We start from the raw sequence: 23,486 nt of genomic DNA, 5'->3' as shown, positions 1-23,486 counted from the left end.
TAGTCATGCTTCCACTATCCTGCAGTCACTTTGCCATGGTATTTGTGTCATTGATAAGAAGAATCTTTCTTGATAAGACAAAAATGATCACAAACTTACTTTTGCGACCTCAAACTACCTACCCAGCCTAATACACCTAACATTTTTTTCTTCCTTTTGATTGGTTACATTTGGACTAGCAAACCTTGATTTTCCTCTTTTTATTTTGAATGCCTTTCTATCTAAATCTACCCTTATCTCTTCCAAGGGCCCAGATTAAGCAGTTGGGCTCCTTTGTTTCTCTACCTATTTACTCATCTGCCAAGCTTGAACTGTTTGGACAGATCTTTATTCTCTATTCTAAAGACAAGTAAATTCAAACATGATCTAGCCAGGATTAGACTGTCTGGCTGTTCATCAACTGTATCCAGAGTCTACCATCTGCATATACTGAAATTCTTCAAAAATGGAACAGTAGTGGCATTTAAACTAGCACACTTTCCTGGTCTTTTGGTTTGGGGTTCATTTTCATCATTTTTTCTGACCAATTTACTCTTTTTTCCCTTTGATTTTTCTTTTAGGGCATACCCTCTTTTCATTTTTTAATTTTCTTGATTTATTTACAACATATGGAACCTTTGCAGCATGCAAGGATGAACATATTTGGCTCTTCTACAGTCAATCATGAAAAATGAAACCTATTGGTATAGGAACCTAACAGTGGCTCCACTTGGGGATGGCTTTTCCTGGTGAAAAGCCAAGAACAGCAGGTCAGATGGCCTTATTTTCAACTCTTGCTGTAATCTAAAAATTGCCTTCTGTTGTGGACAAAATAGTGGCTCTGCAAAATTTGAGTGTTTCTCATGAATTCATTCACTTAGTTGCAGCTCTGTTTGGCTTACTCTGTCTGAACATTTGCCATCATTATTACAGTTCCCAAGTCTCCTTCTAACTTCTTGTGATATACTCAAAGTGCCATACCATTAGGTGCCACAATTCCTCACCTTTCCTCAAAATTTGCTGCATGTTATTCCCTATCATATTGTTGTACTAAATTTGCAAAAAGAAAACACTATTATGTACAGACTACAGTGCTGATTTCTTTTCAAAAAATCTGGTCAAAATAATGCTTCAGCATTCGACCATTTACTAGCCCTTCATCTGCCTGTGTACCATCCAAGCTTTTCAGAAAATAGGTGTTATTTCCTTGCACAGTCTGAATAAGAAATGGTCCTTTCCAAAGAAAATCAAATTTTCCATGTTTCCCTTTATCCTCTCTTCTAGAATCCCACTTTAACACTTTATCCCCAATGAAGAAATCCTCTGCTTTGGTTCTTTTATCAAACATATTTTTCAGTTTTTCTTGTAGAACCTGACTTCTCTGATATACTTCCTCTCTGGTCTGCTGCAAGTGAATAGTCTGATTGATCCTTCTTTGAATATCATTAGGTTCTGCTTGTATTTCTTGTAGCAACTTTATCACTGGGATTCCCAAAGATGAAGGGAATTTTGCCTCCATGCCATAAACCAATTCATATGGGCTTGTTCCAATAGATCTTTTGGTGGTCAATCTGTCTGCCCATAGTGCATTTACAAGCTTCTTATGCCAATTCTTTTTATTCTCCTCCAAGACCTTTTTGATGATGTTGATGAGGCTTTTGTTGGAGGACTCAGCTAGACCATTACCTTGAGGGTAATAGGCTGTGGAGTGGCCCAAGGTAATGCGGTACTTGTGGCAAAAACTGATCATCCTTTTGGACTTAAAGGCAACTGCATTTTCTATAATAATCTTTTCCAGACAGCCAAATCTTGACAAGATGTTGGTTTCTAAGAATTGTATGATGATTGAGTCATTGGCTTGCCTGCAAGGGGCATCTTCTATCCACTTGGTAAAATAGTCTGTGGCAGTCAAAATCCACTTATGCTGGCCAGAGGATGAAGGGTGGATTTCCCCTATGAAGTCTAAACCCCATTGTTGAAATGGCCTTTCAGTTGAAATGGGTTTGAGGGGCAAAGGCAGCAGCTTTCTCTTGCCTTCAAAGATCTGGCATTTATGGCAAGAAACTACAAATTTTTTCACATCAGCAAATAGGGAGGGCCAATAAAAACCAGCTCTTAGAATTTTATCAGCTGTTGACTTCCAATACAAGTGTCCACCACAGTCCCCTGCATGAAATTCCTTGATTACTTTGTCAGTTTCATCCTGAATTAGGCAATTCAGCAAAATACCTTCATGATTTTTCCAAAATAAAACATTGTCTATAATACAAAACTTTGTTGCCTTCATTTTCAAGAATCTCTTTTTAGTCCTGGATAACCTTGGAGGAGCTTGCAGGTTTAACAATACAAAACATATGTCAGCATACCAAGGTGATTGTAAAAAGGCTTGATTGATCTGTGGAGTCGCCATCTCCTGTTCGTTATCCAGTTCATTGATGTCAAGGGCTTGAAAATTGGTTTCAGTCATTAATTTGGCTAACCCTTGTCCTTTTATGAGTTTTGTAGGCTTGATTTCAATGTCATACTCTAGAATGTTAGCTATCCATTTGCCCCTTTTACCTTCAATTCCTTCTTGAGTTAGGATGTCTTTGACCACGACATTTGGGACATAAGCTATCACATGTGAGTACAAGATATAAACTCTAAAATCCTTAATGGCCTTTACAAGGGCATAGGCCTGTTTCTCCATGATTTGATATTTGAGTGGAGCGTCTCGAAGTGCTTTGCTGAAGAAAGCAATGGGTTTCTCACATCCTTGGTCATCTTTTTGTAATAGGATAGCAGCAATAGTATGCTGAGAGGCAAAGGAAAAAATGATGAAGTCTCTATCAAACTTGGGGCTTGTGAGGACTGGTGTTTTTGTTAAAGTTGTTTTGATGTCCTCAAAGGCTTGCTTAGCTTCCATTGTCCATTTGACTTTAGAATATTTCCTCAGCATATTATTCAACAGTCTTATTAGTTCGGCCAAATTGGGAATGAATCTTCTTAGGAAATTGATCTTCCCTAAAAAAGCTTGTAATTCTTTGATGTTTCTTGGGTGGGGGACTTGGAGGATAGCTTGTATTCTGTCCGGGTCAATTCTAATGCCATCTTTTGAGATTATATGACCTAGGAGTTTGCCTTCTTCTAGGCCAAACAGTGATTTCTTTGGGTTCAATGATATGCCATATTTTCTGCAAATCAGGAATACTTGCCTCAAATGTTCTAAATGTTCTTGGTCTGACTTTGAAAAAGCAGTGAGATCATCAAGGTATATGACCAAGAAATCATGTATCTCTTTAGCAAAGGCTATGTCCATTGCTCTTTGAAATGTGGCCCCTGCATTTTTGAGTCCAAAAGGCATTTTGACATATTTGAAGGTTCCCCAAGGTGTTGTAAAGACAGTTTTGTCTTGATCATCTGGGTGGACTAAAATCTGATTAAATCCTAAAGATCCATCTAGCAGTGATATCCTGGTGGCTCCTACTACGCTTTGTAGGATATGATCCATTTTTGGTAAGGGGTAATGGTCTTTGAGAGAGGCTTTATTCAAATTTCATAGGTCAACACACAATCTTATCTCTCCCGTTTTCTTCCTAGTAGGCACTAGATTTGAAATCCACTCCGAGAATCTAATAGGTGCAATGATTCCAGCTTCATACTTTTGTTTAACTTCTTTTTCAATTAGGGGCAGGAGGACAGGGTTCACCCTTCTAAGCTTTTGTTTAAAAGGTTTTTTGATTTTCTTTCAAAGGTATAGTATGTTGGATGACAGAGGTATCATAGGACTTGAGGTCCTCATAACTCGAGGCAAATACATCTTGGAACTCCTTAAACAACTCAATGTATTTCAAATTTTGATCAGGAGGCAATGTTTTTGACAGTTTTACCATTTTGGGATTTTCTGTGGTTCCAATGTTGCAGTCCTCAATTTCTGCATTCAGTGGTTTCATTTTTGGCTTTCTTGGAATATCATTTGAATCAAATATATCCTCTAAAGGAGTTAAGCCTGTAGGTAGAAAATTATCCTTTAGTTCAATTATTTCAGATTCTGCCTCAGCCATTTCATCAAGGTCGGTTTGCTTCAGCTCTTGTAAATTCTTGTCATCAAAAGTTGTTGGGTGCAAAATCAGATTTTTTGTTTTAGCTGATATACTTTGCTCACTTTTGTCTATTTGTTGTTGTTTACCCATGGTGCTTGTGTCAATGTTTATACTTGAGAATTCCTCTTTCAAAGTCACGAAATTATTTATTCGTGTATCATTTTCAAACACCTGCCAATTTTTGACATTATCTAGGACAGCAGGTCTGTGTTTGATTTCAGCAGTGAAGTGGTGGTTGGGCTCAAATGCTAGCTTGCAAGTGCTGGCAAAGGTTGCCAAGCTATGTGCATGTAAATTGTGCTTTCTTGGAATTTTGGTGAGCTGAGATTCCACGAAGGTGTTAAGTATTTCGATGGCTGCCCCTCTGTAAGCTCTTAACCTAAGATCATTTGTAACAAAATTTCCCTTCATTTGTTGGATAATCAAATCTAAATCCCCTAGAATTGAAACCTTGGCTGCACCTAGACCTTTGATGAGTTTGAGACCTAACAAAAGGGCTTCATACTTGGCCATATTGTTTGTACATCCGAAATTTAACCTATATGCATGACCTTCAGCATGGTCATTTTGCATGTTGCGTGTCCAAACTCCTGCCCCTGCTCCTAATTTATTCACTGAGCCATCAAACTCTAAGTACCATAAGATTTCTTGGTTATGACTAGCCTTAAGAGCTTTGGAAGCTTGTTTAATGGGAAAATTTGGCTCTTGTAACTCATATGATATGTCATTTTGCTTTGTTGTATCAATCACATCAAGATTTTTTTGATCTTGGGCACTAGATTGTTAATTTATGCTTTCTGTTTGTGCTGTTTTCAGGATTTTTACATCAGTTTTGGGACGCATCCTAGCATTATAAAAAATGAATGAATCCATGTCGGAATGCATCGAATAGATGGGGAAGTTTTGGGGTTTCTTGACTGCTAACCACATATTTCATTAATTTTTCCCGGTACAATCTCTTTGGCTGGCCAAAGACTGAAATAGTGGCATAGGACATGTCTAGCTGTAAAAATCCTCTGAGTTTTGCACCCTAAGATCTGGACAAGAGCATACCATACGTGGGTGGAATATCATCTACCACCACATCCATCAAGATTTTCTTGGCTGGATATAGGACCAAAGATACACAAAGATCCTTAATTAGGCCTAGACACCTGACATGGCTGCAATCAAATGAGAACAAGTCTTTGTATGGCCTTGTGATATCTAGGTCCAGTCTTTCCATCAAAGACTTAGGCATTAGGTTATGGGAAGCTCCTAAATCAAGCATTGCATTATGCAGCACTTTGTCATGAATGTTAAGCTCACATAGAATGGAGGAACCCCTCCATCTACTGTTTTACCATTGACTTCAGGATCGAAAATCAGTTCTGGTTGATCATCTAGAACATTGACTGCATCCCTATTCTTCGATATTTGGAGTGACCTATTGATTTTCTGTCTGTAAACTTCATGTTTAGCCAATTTAGATAGAGGAATGGCTATTTTCAGTTTGCCAATTTCTGTTTCTAAGTTAAAAGGTTTTTCCACTTGTATTCTTGTGTTGTAAGCAGCAAAGTTTTCCTTTTTTGCTGTATTTTCAGTGACCTTCTCTTCATTGTAAATGTTGTTTTGAGGTAAATCTGTTTTGAAATTATTTTCAGGAGGACAGTTTAGATTTTCTTTAGAGGGGAGGGATGTAGATGACTGATTTTTTGAGGGCTGTACGTCTGATATGTCTTCCACAGTGACTTCCTTTGGGTCTGAGTCTGTTTTAGTAGAGGGTTCTATCAGGACAATTTTATCTTTTGTTTTCTTTGGCTGCTTGGTATCCTTCAGCTTGGTAGGTTTAGGCACATCTATGGTTTTGCTTCTTAATTTGTACTATTTATGAACCTCATAGACCGCTGCATCATACCCTTCTCTAAAATCAAATGACTCTCCAGATTTGGTTTGAAATTGATTGAAATTATGAGCTTCTTAGTCGTCTTGGGTTAGAAAGATTTGTTGCTCACTGTTTAACCCCATTAGATTGATTTGGGTGTCCTCTATTGGTTCACTAGATGTTGAGGTTTCTGCATAGTTTTCTTGAAATGGAGGTTTGGTGTTCTGGTCAGGGCCAACCCTTCCAACATTTGGATTTTGATTTTTTCTAAAGTTTGGGTTTCTTGTTGTGTTACTTGGTTGACCTTCCCAAGATGATTTCCTTTCAATAGTTTCCACTCTATCTCCAAGTATGTCCATACCTTTGATGATTGCATCCATTTTTTGTTCAAATACTGAAGGCTCTTCTATGAAAGTTGTTCTTCTTTCAGCTCTTGCCCGATTTCGTTTAGCAATCAGGTTTGCCTCCACACTAACAGCTATATTCTGCATGTTTGCTAAGCTTGGAGGGGGTCTTTCCCTTAGTTGATATGCCATGTCAGAGTCAAATCCGTTAGGGAATTTGATCAAGGCCAAGTCAGGTGGAGGTAAAAGGTTCTGAGGAATAGAATTATAGACATTGTTGAACCTAGCATAATAGTCTTGGACGGTTTCTTGTGGGCCTCTTTTCAAATTGTCATATTCGGTTAAAATGTGTAAAGGGTATTTCTTCTTTTCCCATCTATTTAAAAAGGATTGATAAAGAGCTTCTGAATCTGCTATGAAATTTACAACAAGTGCTCTAAACCAAATTCTTACATCACCTGTTAGACTTTGGACAAAGATCTTCATTCTCACATCATCATCATCAATTTCATAATTCTCAAAATAATCTTGCATTTTCTTAGTGTGTTGTTGGGCTGTATAGGAGCCAGGTACCATCAAAATATGTGATTTTGCTCTCGTAATCCTAAGGCATATTCCCTGGATTTCCAGGTAACTGAAGAGGAGCATAACGGTTTGCCATATTTACAGGGATAAATGGGACAACAGGGAGAAATAAGACAGCTGGAACAGTAGGTACAACAGTGGAAATATGTGTAGTGGCTGGGGGAGTGGAGAGGATGCTTTGAGGTGTGGATGAGGAACTAGGAGAGGCTGTTGAAATGACTGTTGCTCTCCCAGGGGTGAACTCAGATTTAGTTGGGTTTTGGTGAGGTATTTTTTCTAGTTTTTCTTGTTTTCTAAGGGTCTTAGAGATCTAGTTGGGATTTCCAAAAATAGCTAGAGGATCTGGATCAGGGTTTGACCTGGTGTATCGAGTTTTCTTCTTTGGAGCCAACTTTTAAATTTGTTTTTGGTATTTTTTGGGAATGTTTAGGGATCACAGTTTTTTTACAGTATTCTACAGGAAATTCTCTGAAATATAGGAGGCCTTGGGCTTTCCTTTGAATATGTTGAAACAAGGAAACTGATCAAAACTTTGGGACAACTGTTTAAAGCCTAAACTAGACTGGAGATTGACTGAAGCAACGTTTATTTACTCCTATAAATGCATAACAAAAACATTTTCAAAGGCTACCTGGCTAACTTCAGGCTCCATCTGTAGCTTTAGAAAATAGACAACAATAACAAACAGTCATTCAGTCCCCAGCGGAGTCGCCAATGATGTTATCACTCAGGTTGTTCCCTGCCTCCAAAAGGGAATACGACCGAGGTAACCACTAACCAATCTTTTAGCTGCAGATTCTAGCCAATCTGCAACCAGAGAGGGCTCTCTCTTTGTAATTTAACTTTGTTTTGAAGTATTTTAGGCTAGTTATGATGCACAGAGTTTGGTTTTTTGTTTGTTGGATGGTGACCTCAAATAGAGCTGGGATGCAAGTCCAAAACAATTTATACCATTGGGAAATGGGGTCAATGATGGTGTACTGTTGAAGGTGTTTCTTTGGTAAAAGGGCAATGCTACAGAGCAAGATAATGAGTCTTGGAACAATTTTTAGATTTGGAAGTTTATGGAATGTAAGCTTGTGGATGAAGGGCAGTCAAGAATCCTTGATTGCACTGGCAGAGGGAAGGTGCTTGAATATTATCAAGGAGCAGTTAAGAATTCCTAAATAGTATTCAAAATGAAAGAATTAGTGAAAACAGGAGCAGCTAAGAATTCCTATTTATGACTAATTCTGAAGAAAACATAATTAATAGCAGAGATTGAACACAGTGTGTATTTAAACAAATTCTAGGTTATTCTTTTTCTCTGTTACTAAGATCATGAGACATATATGATATTTGCAAACACAGGAAACATAAACGCAGGTTAGAGCAACTTATTGATCAATAGAAAGACACAGGAATTCTGTAGCAGTTCCCAAAACATCAAATCCACATTCAGACAGTCCAGCAATAGTGAACTTCAAACAGCCTTTGTATTAGAGAGTCTGAGAATTTACAGCGCAGTCCAGAGAGAAAATCACCAACCCCAAATACATTTTATGGGGAGGTCTTTATACAAAAATGAGACACAAAATATCTTGTAGATAAGTCTTCATGCAATAACTTCCTTCACCAACTCTTTAGAAGAAGTAAATGAGAGAAATAAATGCCACAGTAAATGTTGGTGTGCTAGCTGTCCAATTTGTCAGAGATATTTGACTTTCTGGACTAAGTGAGTCGGTTGATGGCTGTGTCTTTATTCTGCGTTTCCTAAGTTTGTTGTCGTGTTGTGTTGCTGTCTTGGCCTTGCCATCAGTGCTTGATTTTTCATTAATGAGCTACAGTCACAATTTGGCTTCTTCTTTCTGTTGTTTTTACTTTTTTGATAGGTAGCCTGTGTCTTTGAATTCGCTGACCTGTAGCTGACCCAAAAAGAGGAAACAGAAACAAAATCACCTTGGTAAAATTTCCAGCATTCTCTACCACCAGTCTTCGGTAGGCAGCTTATGTCTTTGTATTTTTATCAGAGTTTCATCAGGTTCAGTATATCTATAAAAGTTGGGTTGAACCTCAAAAAGGTGATTTATCTCATGTTCAATGTAGAACAGATTTTCTAATTTATCATAAAGACTCTGTCCAGAGGGAGGCCCTGTTTCTTCTGAGGTGCTAGAGGATGCTGTAATTTGATTGGCAACATAATTATTCACCCTGTTGGCATACTGTTCATGTGTTAGCAGTCTATTGGTTAATAAGCTGGGTAGTCCTTTGCTCTGCAATGTTGCAAACTTTAGTTTGAAGGAATTTATTTCTGCCTGCATTTCTTGACATTTTCTCTCTAGAGTCTGTACAAAATTTCTCAGGGTCAGCACCTTCTTCACTATCAAAATGGTATCTGTCCGGTTCCTGATATCTAGGGCTGCCAACTGCTCTTTAGTATGAGTGTTCAAAAATTGGATCATTCTATTGGCTTGCTCAGGCATATTTCCCAATGATGCTCTAGCCTTTTGAGTCTCAAATTGAGCTTGGCCTATTAATTCTATCTGCTCATGTATAGTCTGGATTGATTGCCATTGGTCAGTGATAGATTGGCCAATCTTGGCCCACAAAATTTTCTTGATTTCAGCTAGAGTTTTATCTAGAGTAAGCTCTTTTTCTAAAGACTTTATTTTATTGTCCAGGGCCTTTATTTCCCTTGTTTTCTCAGCCACCGTTACCTTGGACTTGTCATAGCTTACTTCTAGCTTGGCCAACTTTTCTTTGGCCTCTTTCAGCTCTGTCATCTGGACTTCTAGCTCTTTGACTGCTTTCATCATGTCTTCCATACTCATGCTAGATTCTGGGACTGTTGTTGTTGTTGCTGCTGAAGCATCCATGGTTGATGTACCTGTTGTTGATGTTGGAATGACAGGAGGAATTGCTGCTGCTACTGTGGGAAGGGCAGTGGGGACTATTGGAGCTGTTACAGGTGGCTGGGAGGTCGACTCTCCCTGCTTTCCTTGCAATGCTTTCTCCAATTCTTCCTCCATTTGAATTATCCTTTGATTCATCCTCATTAGCAAATCCATTGTATCTTCACCTTCTTTTTCTTGCACAAGTTCTGTAGTTTGAGGGTGCATGGTTGCAGGTAGCCTTAGCTGCTTTCTAAGTGCAGCAATATCTTCTTCCTTTTTTCTTATGAGGGCTTTGATGCCCTTGGCATCTTTATGATCATGGCCTAGTTCCATAATAATTTCTTCCAATTTCTTTATTCTGTTGTCTTTGGCCAATGAAGACATTCTCTCGAAATTCAATTGAGTATTTGTATATTTCAATGATTCCTTCAATTGGTGGGCCAACATTGCCTTGTCTACTAGAGTAGCATAGACCATTTCACATATCTGCTTGTGTAGCTCAATTTGGTCCATCGGGTGTATGTCCTTGGCGAGGACCTCTAAGTTTGTCTTTATGTAATCTACAGCTGTCTGTGGCTGTGGTATCTTAGGCTTGAAATGAATTAAGATCATTTTCTCCTCTTTAATGTCATAAGCTGCCATTAATCTCTACTGTTTGGAGGGTGTTGTCTTCAGAAATTGATCATACAACTATATTCTCAATAGCTCATTTTGGGCCTTGATTTCCATGAAAGTTCCTTTAATGCCAGATGGTTGTGCACCTTGCTGCCTTGAGGAGGAGACCTCCATACCATGTTGCCTCTCTGTTTCCTGTCTGTGAGAGCTGATGGATGTTTGCTGGCTGGTTTCCCTCTCCCTCCTTGGGCTCTCTATGACTTCTTCACTAATTTCCTCTTCAATTTGAGGATCTACTCTCTGCCTTTTGGCCTCTGGCTGCTGTGTTGACCCACTAGCAGGTGTGGTTTCTTCCCTGTCCTGTTTCTTGCCTCTCTCCTCATTGAGAGGAGTCTGCAAAGCTGGTACCTGTGGAGCCTCTATCTATAGTGGAGGGGTTTTCCCTTGACTCTGTTCCTTTGAAGTAGTTGGATGTTTTGTCTTTGTTTCTTGCTCTGCATCAACTACCTCCTTGCCCTTTTCTGTCCCTGTTGATGGTGTAGACCTTTCTTGGGTAGCTTGTGAAGTTGCAGCAGTTGATGTGCCTTCTCCAACTTGCTATGGAAGTTTGAATGTCACCTGCTCAAAAGAATCCAAGTCAAGAGTCTTTTCCAAATCTTTTACATTTTGCTCCATTATCTCTTCTTGGGTGAATTCTTCAACTAGTGTCCTTGCCACCCACTCATCTTGGTTGGAAAATTGTTCTATTTGTGGGATTTTGCAATGTTCATACACTGACAGCCTATATTTTATTTGCTGGCATTGATAAAACCATTTGGGTCATAAGGTACCCACCAAAAACTTCTTTTTAACTTGAGTTTTTCTCCTAATATTTGATCAGCATCTTGCCCTCCTTTTTTATTCATGACAAAAGGGCCTGGTTGGTCTTTGAATTTCAGCTGAGCCTTTTTCTTGGTGCTATGGAAATGAGTTAAATCAGAGGTGATAAATTTCCTGTAATATTCCAAGGCAAACAGTCTCATTGGCACATATCTTGGTAGCCTGTAGGGACAGAGCTCATAGCCATATATCCTGATGACAATGTGATTCTCGTAAAAGTACCAATCACCTATTTTGTAGTTTTTTGAGAGCTGCAATATTTTCTGCATGTCATAGAATAGCCTAGTAGGAGGAGTTCTCATTAGGAGAGAAGAGACTGGATAGACAAATAGGTCAATGAACTCACAGTAAGAGTAGGGAGAGCTGCGGACTTCATGAAAGACTGAGGTCCAAAAAATCACAGACCTCTTTTCTCCTTTGGAGTCCAATCTTTTGATGGGGCATTGGAAATAGTCTGGCTGATAATACATGAATAGGTGATAGATGTAAGATGAGTATTTGAAGACTCCCTCCCTATCCAGTTTCAACAGTTGGACATGTATCTTATTGGCAATGAATTTGGCATAGTGGTATTTGACAGCAGGGGGTTGTCCTGGGGTAAATGCAGACAACAAGACTAATATAGTTTGATCAATATGTTCACTTGTCTTGAAGCCCAGTACATAAGATATCATATCTACTAGTAATTTTCCCACTTCATTGAAACATACATAGAGAAAAGGAGGTGGCCCTATAGGCTGGCGGTCGGCTCTCGTGAATATTCGGGAAATTCGAGCTATCTCTGAGCTAGAGAGTTTTGGACCTTCATCAAGCATGAATTTCATAGAAAGAGGGACCATAAGCTGAGTTTTCTTGAAGTTTAGCATTTGATTGATGGAGTCAGGAGTTATATGGAAAAGGATGCTCCTAGATGGAGACTTGACTGCCCTTTGGGTTGGCTCATAGTTTTCACAGCAAAGGCGAATGATTTCAGGAAAGACATTGATAGAAGGGAGGAAGTATATGGGTAAATTTGATTCCCATATGCCATAAATGTCACTGTTGTTCAAATAATTGTTCCTCAGCTCACAGAATGTCTACAAGTGGTTTCTGTCATCAACCAGGTCTTGAATTAAGTGGTCCATATCAGCCAAAGGTAGTGCTTCTAATTCCTTGTGGGGTGCATTGAGAGGAGTGATATTCAAGGCTGCTGGAGTGGCCATCTTTAAATTCTCTATGTTTGTAATTTGGAATTTGGGTTTATGCAACAACTGAAGACAGAACACTGGCTCTGAAGCCTTTCCCTAGGAATTTGTAGACTGAGCTTTGATATAGAAATGGCATCACGACGTAAAATTTATGGTAAAAAGCAAATTTTTCAGAGTTTAGTCAGGGTTTTTGACTGAATTTGCTGGATTTACAGGCTCTGTGAGCATAATGCAGAGGAAATGGGCTTGAGTTTTAGCCAAACGAGCGAAACTTCGCAGAGGGAAGTGGAATTTGAGGAGCTCTTTTGGTAAACAAGACAAAAAACAACAGATATAGTGTACAGGTTTGGGTGTGGGACTGCGTTTTTGTTTTAAGAGTGCGGTTTACCATGAAAATGGGTAAAACTGGCCGTTTTGTGGGGAGGATGTTAAGCAGGGACGGTGACAGTAGATTTGGCAAGGGATGGCGACTTGATTTATGCAATTTATTGGTTTTACAGGTTCAGAGACGGAGAAAAACTGGAAATGCAGAGGGTTTGGGGTCAAATGGGTAAATACCTGTTTGAAATGATGCTAGACGCACAACCTAGACTGCAGGCCGAGCTGGGGAACGCACTGTGGAGTCGCCTTCAGCGGGTGACAGACTGTGCAGCTATGGTGGCGAATTGATCGTAAATCGCATGCAGAGGTTTTTACCAACGAACCAATAGAAATAAACAAAACAGTCACTTTCGCGACTTTTAACAAAATTTGGACATTTTAGCGCTTTTTGGTGCTTTTTGTGATGACGTCATCATGACGCATTTTTGTCGTGTAGTGGGTACGGAGGATGACGTGGCAGCTGACGTGTGGGATGACGTGGCGGATGACACGGTGGCGAGGTGGTGATGTCAGCAGATGATATGGCAGTGGCGTGGAGCAGTAGCAGGCGATGTGGACGCAATTTCATCGAGTGACGTGGGGATGACGTCAGGAGGTAGGCGGTGGGCGGTAAGCGGTTTTCCCTGCACCGCCTTTAGCCCAAGGTGGTTTTGTAGGAGGGGGCTCCGATCATGCCGGGAAGCCAACATGTGGCAAGGGTACAGCAGCAATACTGCCCATCCCTATATCTATGGCATGGAATCGGACGACGGACAGGTAAAGCAGATGGCGGGTAGTTATGGTACGGGTCCCGCTGCAATTGTTTAATATTTTTAATATTCATGGGGGTATAAAACTTTGGAATATGGGTTTATGCGGTGTGAACAGGCGGCTAAGGTTATTAGTCTAACCGAATGTTAAACTAACCCCTTTATATACATGTGTGCTATGGTTTTTAACGTATGGTTTATGTGGGGGGTTTAATGTGGTTGTTTATTTAACCTGGTGTTAAATAAACCCTGACGGTTTATATGTGGAAGGGCTATTATTAAGGTCCCAAGTGGCCAATAATTCCCAAACTTTGTGTTATATGGCTATAGTTGCCACGGGTAGGGATACTTAGGTATTTTTTGGGGTTTTTATATAATTTTTTGTAAAATAGGGATGGGGAATGATAGAGGAGCTAAGTAATAGAGTTAGTGTCAATATGATATTATGGATAGGAAACACTAAGTTGATAAGTTAATAACTTAGGTTTTTAGGGAAATGAAGTAAAATGGTAAGATCTTTTACACAAGAAATGTGGCTTCTTTTCACTAAGTAAACTCAGAGTTCAACTTAACATTCCTCATAGAATGAAGCGAAATAGGACTATTGGGCAGATCCCAAGGTCCTTGAGGGGATGTTAGCAAATGATTTCTGGGAAATGATAGGGGAAATTAGTCATGCTTCCACTGTCCTGCAGTCACTTTGCCATGGTATTTGTGTCATTGATAAGAAGAGTCTTTCTTGATAAGACAAAAATGATCACAAACTTACTTCTGCAACCTCAAACTACCTACCCAGCCTAATACACCTAACGTTTTTTTCTTCCTTTTGATTAGGTGCATTTGGACTAGCAAACCCTGATTTTCCTCTTTTTCTTTTGAATGCATTTCTATCTAAATCTACCCTTATCTCTTCCAAGGTCCGAGATTAAACAGTTGGGATCCTTTGTTTCTCTACCTGTTTGCTCATCTGCCAAGCTTGAACTGTTTGAACAGATCTTTATTGTCTATTCTAAAGACAAGTAAATTCAAACATGATCTAGTCAGGATTAGGTTGTCTGGCTGTTCATCAACTGTATTCAGAGTCTACCATTTGCATATACTGAAATTCTTCAAAAATGGAACAGTAGTGACATTTAAACTAGCACACTTTCCTTGTCTTTTGGTTTGGGGTTCATTTTCATCATTTTTTCTGACCAATTTACTCTTTTTGCCCTTTGTATTTTCTTTTAGGGCATACCCTCTTTTCATTTTTTAATTTTCATGATTTATTTACAACATATGGAACCTTTGTAGCATGCAAAGATGAACATATTTGGCTCTTCTACAGTCAATCATGAAAAATGAAACCTATTGGTATAAGAACCTAACACTTTCCACTAAATGTTGCCATTTTCTTGGGAAAAATTGAGTTATCCATTGAACTCTAAATCAATAACTTGGTATAGTTATCCTTCTTCCTCAATTTTGTAACTTGATTTTTTAGATGTTAGATGTAGCTAATAAAGTTATTTGATCTAGATCTCTGAAACCATTCTCCACTACTTTCCAACATTTTCTTACCCAAAATAAAAAATTCATTCTCATAAATCATAACTCATAGTTATTCCAAACGAGAATTAGTTCTTGCAAAATTACTTGTAAAAACCATTAAAAAAGGAAAAATATATAACATAAGGAGAAATTTCCCTTTATGTCTAAAATATCCTTACAATCACACCCTTTTTTAGGCTCACAAATACAGCTTTTCCTAATCACCATATCGATAAAACCGAAAGCCATTTTTACCCCTCTAAAATTTCCTTTCACCAAATACTAATCGCTACGCATACTAATCGGTAAAATTATATGTTTATACCAATCACCCCACACATATATTAACTTATTTTCAACATGAATGAACCTCCTTGTTAAAAGTAATATAGAAATATCACTTTATACCACAAGCAATAAAAAATGAGAATTTAAAATACCGAAAATTCATAAATATTCAAATCCTTCCAATCGAATTACTCCAAACTAAAAGATATGCTTATACTTAACATATAAGTAATTTTTTTGAACAACATTTCAAATTTTCAAAGCTTCGTGGATAAGACAAGACAACAACAATGAGGATTGGAATTAACCTGGGTTCCACCAATGTAGTGACAATTCAATCTCATCATATTGCAGACTGTTGAAGGCATAAATAACTTCACTTGCAACTATTTTGGTTGTTGGGGTTTGCAAAGTCACTATCTCCTTATAGGATTTCCTAAAAAAATTATTGGAATGTGACTCACTACCCCCTCGATCTCACTTTAAAATTAAAACCTTTCGATATTTATGATTTTCTCCCCACTCCGTGAAAAGCTTAATCCTTCCCTGATGTCATGTTAAATAAACGGCCAGTAAACATACAGAACATTGCATACTCTTCTCATCAATAGGTTAAGAGGTTTCTAAAATTATCTAAAATAAATATCTTCCAGAAATATTAGAATTTTCTATAAATATTTGGACTAATCATCTAAAAATATATTTTTAAAGATAAATCGGTTTGACAATTAACTCTATAATTACTTAACAAAAGACAATATTTTAAACGCGCAAGTCATATTTGATCGACTCTCCATTTACCAATGTCATTAATGAAAGCTCCAATCCTTCGGACAAAATGCATTTGCAAGTTTTGATGTACCTTATATCGAGAAATAGCAACTCGAATGGTTAATAAATATGCAAAGCAACTATTAGCATTACTGCAATAGTTTGGAGATATTTTTTTTTGAATTCCAATATATATATGCGTTAGAATACTCTAATCTATATATTCTTCCCAAATTATCTCGAACGGAACCAATATATTGATGTAAATATAGGGAATATCTTGGAAACTACTTCATGCTCGTTGGGTAATTTATTGTGACAAAATAATTTCAATTTAATCCATTGTCCATGCCTAGCAAAACGATTAAGAATATTACTATTTTTTTTCTATGTTTATTTTTATGTTTATTGTTGTTCTATAATGCATTGGTCCGTGAATTGCTATAAACAGTTTGTTATCATGCACGTGCTAAAATTATATTTAAAAACTCTACATTTACACTATTAAGATTTTATTTCTCTTAAATTTTTTATATGTAGATTACTGTCAATGGTTATGCATACAAATTAAAATTATGTAGAAAATAGAGAACAGTGAAATAGAAAATCACAAACCATAATTTGACACAAGATAAGACTTTGGAAAAATTTTTGGGGGAAAATCTAAAAGGTGAAGCCACTCTCCTCTTTTTCTCTAAATAGAAATTTTTTCTAAATAAAAAATGGCAGTGAGTACAAAGAAGTATAGTCTATGACCCATATATTAATATAGTGCACAAATTCTCTCTATATGCTCTATCTCCTATCCCTCTCCCCTATTTTTACTCATCTAACCTGATAGAATATAGACGACAAAGACTAAGTCAAAATTTTACAACCCTCATATCATATCTCAAAATTTGATATTAAATTTCTCAAGATTTAGTATTAAATTTATTTATTTTTATAGAAGATCGAGAAGTCACGTTGACACTTGCAAAACCTTGCATATAGCTTAAACGTTTACTTTAGCCAAAGCTACATACCACCGTACCAATCGTTTCATGGCACTCCCTTTTATTGCATCTCCCCCAACACAGTAGATGAGTGGATCAAACTTTGCTCCTTAACACCATCTTTCTCAGATTTTCGGTATTTACAACCCTTCTGAAGTTCTTATTCATGGGCACTTCTCATTCTTTTGCAGATAAAACACAGAGAGTGAATTCCCCTTCTATCTCCTTTCCGTATAGAGCCTTCATGAACTAAAAATAAAATGATTTTATCAATCTCTTCTATTTTTATGATATTTGTGGCATGGCGAAGGAAACATTGATTGAGCAATGAAACTTTAGTGACGTGGTTTGAAACTACTCTTTATAATAGGTTTCGTTCTTGAACGGTTTTTCTGGAAACACTGGCAAATAATTGGACGTTATCCTGAATATAAAAAGTAAATGTTTTAGGATGGAAATTGGAATTGCCTAAGAGATAATTTCTTTTTAGAATGATGGGGGTGTTTCTATTGGGGTGACAAAAAACAAAGTGGGACTTAAAATGTAAAACACTGATTCACTCCCATCAACTAAACAAGGTTTCTGCCAATTAGTACCCAATCTGGGAAATGTGACATCGTCAAACCTTAGCAAGAGGGTTCGTTTTAATTTCTAATGAATTTTGTTTAATATTCTTCCATGGTCTAAAAAAGAGTTAGCCAAAACATTAATTATAGCGATTAACTATGTATCCAAACAATTTAAAAATTGTTAAAGAATGAAAAAATGTGGAGCATAGGACTGTTTTTATTAATATTACTAATTCGTTAAATAATATAAGATTATATTGGAGATTATTTTTGTTGTATCATTTAAATACTAGTTTCTTGATTTGTTAGTGCAGGTCTTCTATTGTTCCAAGTTGTCTAAGTATGTCTTTGACTTCTTAAAAAATCGGCTTGTATGTGGATCATTGCCACATGTCATCTTCTGTAGTGTTCTTTTCATCATCCATCTTTCCTTGCAACATAAGTCCATAATACAATTTCATCTCTTCAAGACTGCAATGCATAAAAATTTCATTAAGGTTTTCAACATCCATAGTGTCCTCAACAGTCATTTCTGTAGCTTTATAGAAAACTTTATAAAATCATAGTGTTGCAAACCATGCTTCAAGGAAAATTAACTCTTCTTCATAATCATCTTGTTTATTTGCACATTGAAAATCAATGGTAAGTGTAAGAACATCTGCAGAAGCACATTGGTTATGTTCTTTTTGCTCTGCAATGAGAGCTTTCGCATGTTGCCCTTTATATCTGCCTCTGCTTTTGTCTCTATCTCTTTGACTTCTTCACTAACGTGTGTTGCTGCAAACAGGTTGTCTTCCACTTTGTTTTCAAAGTCAAGGGGGGCTTGTTTCACTGAATATCATCATATCAATATGATTTTTTTGTTGCATCACCTACAACCACTCATCTTTACATAAGAAATCTTCATCAAATTTAACATTAGCAAATTGATTGGTTGGATTAACCATAACACTAGATGGAATCACCAAATTGTCATCAACAAGCTCTGTTGTTAGAATAATCAAATTGTCGTCAACAAGCTCTATTGTTGGATTAACCATATTGTCATCAACAAGCTCTGTCGCTGGATTCACCAAAATCATCATCCACTTGTAGGTGTGCGTAGTGGGAGTCACGAGCATCTATGTTCTCGTTTGCTTCTTCTGCAAATTATTCACAGACATCATCCAATTGTGGCTTAGCACAATGGGATTCAACAAAAATTTCATCTCGATGTAGATCTATTGGTATATATCTACCTTCCTCTTCAACTTCAATGCTCCCCCTTACACCAAAATTCCCCTCAAGGGTATCCTACACTTCCTTTTTTGTCTTTGCTTCGTTCATTCTAGTTGTTACTTTGAATTTCTTAGACATTTGGATTTTCCCATTTGTGGAGTGTTGGCTTACTATGACTCAACAAGCAAAACAAATTGTAGACAATGCAACTAACTTGAATTTTCCCATGTTAAAGAATGAAAAATTGTGGAGTAGAGGATTTCTCTTCTCAATATTACGAATCAATTAAATAATATTACATTGGAGACATCAACAATAAATGACTGCACTGAGACTAAACTAAACTAGACTAAATGAAACTGAACTAGGACACTTGGATGGACAGATGTGCCACCTAGAAAGTGGTTGGAATTAGATTCTCCAACAATAATACCAAATATATTGGATTATAGTAAAAATTGGCATAATCTATTATGACCTCTACACTTTGTATATGACTGCAACTTACTAATGAAGACAGATTAATTGTTAAGAACATGTGTTTTCCCTTAAGAGGTCACAAGTTCAAAACTAGAGGGGTAGTCTATGTCGTAAACTTAACAGTGAAATAATTGTGCTGAAGTAGGTCCTTTGTCCCACAAACAAAGAAAACTCCACCAATTTAGTGTCTCGTTTAATAGTGACCTTAGAATTAGATGATGATAATAATAATAATAATAACAAAAACAACAACAACATAACATTAATATTATAACCATTTAAAACTAGAATCATTATTAAAATATTTTAATAATGATACCCTTCCGCGACATAATCTTTGGAAGCCCTAAATTTGGTGAGCCGTTTTCCACATTAGAAAGAGGGAAAACGGATTGTTATTGTTTGTATGGAGTATGTCTATATTTTCTTCCAGGAGGAAAGTATGTTCGGCTATGAATTAATTGGATGTGTTTTGGTAAACAAATAGTTTCATAGGACTTTTATAGGTTTTGATTATTAGCTTGAGAAAGTTTATAAGCTTTTGAGTCAGTAGAAGACCTATCATTTTTTTTGGGAATTGGAGAAGCTTCGATGTAAGACTTCTTTTTATCAAGAAGCTCTTTGCATGAACGTTGTAACAGATTAACGTTGTAACAGATTATTATAAGAGATTTTTTGTTGTTGTAGTAAATTTTGATTATTAGTTTAATAGATTAATTTCATTATATAATGAATTGATTATTAGTTTAACTTGTTTTTTTTTTTTTTAATATATATATAGATATTGCTAGTTGAACAGAGTTTGTAAGCTTTCGAGTTGTTAAAAGACATGGCCTTCTATTTAGGGATTGGAGAACCTTCTTTATGAGACTCTCATATTGATATCTGTAACGTAGAATTCCTCATTTCGTCTTTTCATGGTATTTTTTTCTTTTCCATAAGCAGCTCTTCACAAGATTGTTATGGCTTATAGATGATATATTGTGTTAATAAGGTGAAATGTTTTCACTCTAACAGAACTTATACACTGGATATTATCGTGATTGTCTTTTATGTTTTTTAATATTTCAAAAGGAAATAATTTAGTTAATATGTAATGTAGTATTCATCAAATTCTTGAAGTCGGTTTAGAATGCATTCTTTATAATTTTGATGTATTGATATTCAACTATTTTTAAATTCTCCAAGTTTAAATTATTTTCACACTTTCATTTGTATATTCAACTTTGCAAATGGAAAGAAATAATTTTAGGCAATGCATGGTTTATAATTTTGATTTATTGATATTTAACTATTTTTAAATTCTCTAGGTTTAAATTCTTTTCACACTTATGCATTTATATATTCAACTTTGAAAAATAACTTTATACAATGCTGATGTTATCAATTATTTCTAATAAGTTATGTTTTTTATAATTATTCAGGTTTGGTTAAATCGCAGATCTAACCCAATTAGTCCGAATATTTCTAATAAGTTATCAATTATTTCTAATAAGTTATGTTTTTTATAATTATTTAGTTTTCTTTAAAACACGGATCTAACCCAATTAGTCCTCCAAATATTTCTAATAAGTTATCGTATTTAAAATTGTATAGTTTTCATTAAACATGGATTTAACTCAATTAGTGCTCCAAATTCATTTATATATGCTACATTATCTAAAAACATTGTATAGTGTAATCTTCAATATTTTAATATTCCTAATAAGTTATGGTATTTAAAATGGCATAGTATTCATTAAATCATCGATTTAAATCAATTAGTTTTCCAAATTCATTTACATATTTTACATTATCTAAAAACATTGTATAATGTAATTTTCATTTTTTTATTATTATTTATCTACATTTGTTTGACATCCACATTGGCAGGACCCCGAGTTGACACAAAGGCCAAATGGGCATTTATCACTATCCTTGGCAACTTATATGCCATGTGCACCCAAGTCGTGCAATGTGATGGGTGTGGAACAAAGGCACAACATGTTGGGTGAATAGACCAAGTGTTGGGCGAAGCGAAGTGGAAAAAAACCAAAGTTCTACGAAGTGGTGGGACGAGATTCCCACAAAAAGGTGAGTGCACCCCACTAAGACGAATTATGAAAGATGGTGAGACGAGCGCCCGACCTAGGTGCCAATGAGAAACATAATCGAGTTGGTGATGATGTGCACTCAGGTCACATGAATGTGACGAGCATGGAGCACATGTGTGTCACATGGAGAGTGTGCGCATGGCTCAAACAATGGGCGTGAAGAAACTATATCGCCCTCCTCCCACATCTACCCAAGTAATTGGCCAACCAGGTTAACCATGTGACGAGAAGTTACTATGATATGATTTGACTCCCTATGTGTCAGTTAAGGAAGTAGAACTAACAGAACACATCACATAGATCTTCCACATCACCAATAGAACTCCGAGGAGCCATCCCAACCACTCAGGTACCTAATCCCTCAGTCCCATTGAATTTTTCTACCATTAAACCCCCAAACGCTCCAGTGATATGGATAATCATGCATCTAAGAGGCTCCAGACACTCCCACAACATGTGTATGCATGTGTCTGTGGACTTTTCTCCTTAGACCTGTGCCTGTGACTTGTGGATTTCCACCATTTTTTCAAACCCAGAGCCCAGGTCACTGACCAGAACTCAAAGACACTTTCAGAAATGAAAGATAACAACATAATAATGATATAAATGTAATTACTTGAACAAGGACTTGATTGGACCCCTACTAGCCATGCCAAAAGATTCGTTAAACATGTCACAATTATATAATCTACAAGTTAAAACAAAATATCTTAGCATACAGGTCTCATATTCATATGAGAATCGATAAGAAGCATTGATACCTCAAAACATTAGCTGTAGTTTCATCCATTTGGCCATAGGTACTTTGTTCATTCATTTACAAGTAAAAACATTATGAAATCCATACATAGTGACTATCATAATACATGTTCATAACCAACATAATAGCAAGAGAATTACCAAGGAAAAGCAACCATATAATCCACATATAAACCAATATAATACTCATGAAATAACAAGAAAAAATAACCTTGTATTACTGATGCAAATTCCAACCAGGTTTTTAACTTCCACGAACCACCAAACCGTAGACATGGTCGAGCCAAATCTCTCTTCATCTAGTCACCCTCATGCCATATTCCAAGCATGAAAGTGGGATCTCATAAAACACATCAATCAAAACCATCCACGCCTTCTAGACAAAAAACCACCTCAACCGATCAACAATGATTCCACTTCAGGGTCAAACATCACACAACCATCACCATATTGGTCTCTACCCAAGCCTTCCAGATCTCCATAGTGTTTGTTCCACCCAAGGCTTCCAACACTAGTAACTCAACCCACATCTGTCATCGAGCTTCCAAAGCGTTTGACCTACAAGGGCTTCGACGACTAGTAATTCAACCCCATAAGGGTTTTAAAAGAATTTGTCCAACCAAGGCTTCCGGGACTAGTAACTCAACCCAAGCTGTTATAGGGCTTCCAAAAAGTTTGTCAAACCAGGGCTTCGAAGCTTAGTAACTCAACCCAAGCTAAAGGAAACATTTCAACCAACCAGAAAATAGGGATAATGAACCCACAACACCATGGCTATCAAGGGAATGGCAAGGCTAGGAAAATCCATTGTAAATCTAGGCAATCCTCCATGCCAATGATAGATTGTGACCAATAAACCACCTGCATATGTCATGCATCCCAAAACTAGTCAGGAAAACATACAAGAAACTCAGTACCTGCAAGAAAAACTCGTTGTGGTTGTTGATCCCGATGTCATCTTGTGCCTTCCTGCTCTTCCCTTGCCTTCTTGCTCCAGAACTCCTAGTACACCACACTCCTCCAAGAGTGCTCCAAGAAACTCTAAGTGTCCAAGACTATGAGAGAGAGAGAATAGAGAGAGAGCTCCAAAACTGAACAGACAAAATTTTGTGAACTTACCCTTAGAAGCCTCTTTATTAATGAGGCCTCTAATTTCTTCATTTTCCATTATTTTCCTTCATTTTCCTCCTCACGTGCAACCTATGACCTTTCACCTCTGTTTTCTCCTAATTTCCATTATTTTCA

The sequence above is a fragment of the Pinus tabuliformis genome, chromosome 4_2 (assembly GCF_031772625.1).
Source record: "Pinus tabuliformis cultivar Carrire ecotype Pingquan chromosome 4_2, CPIR1, whole genome shotgun sequence".
NCBI classification, from domain to species: domain Eukaryota; kingdom Viridiplantae; phylum Streptophyta; class Pinopsida; order Pinales; family Pinaceae; genus Pinus; species Pinus tabuliformis.
Note: the sequence above shows the minus strand (reverse complement) of the source record.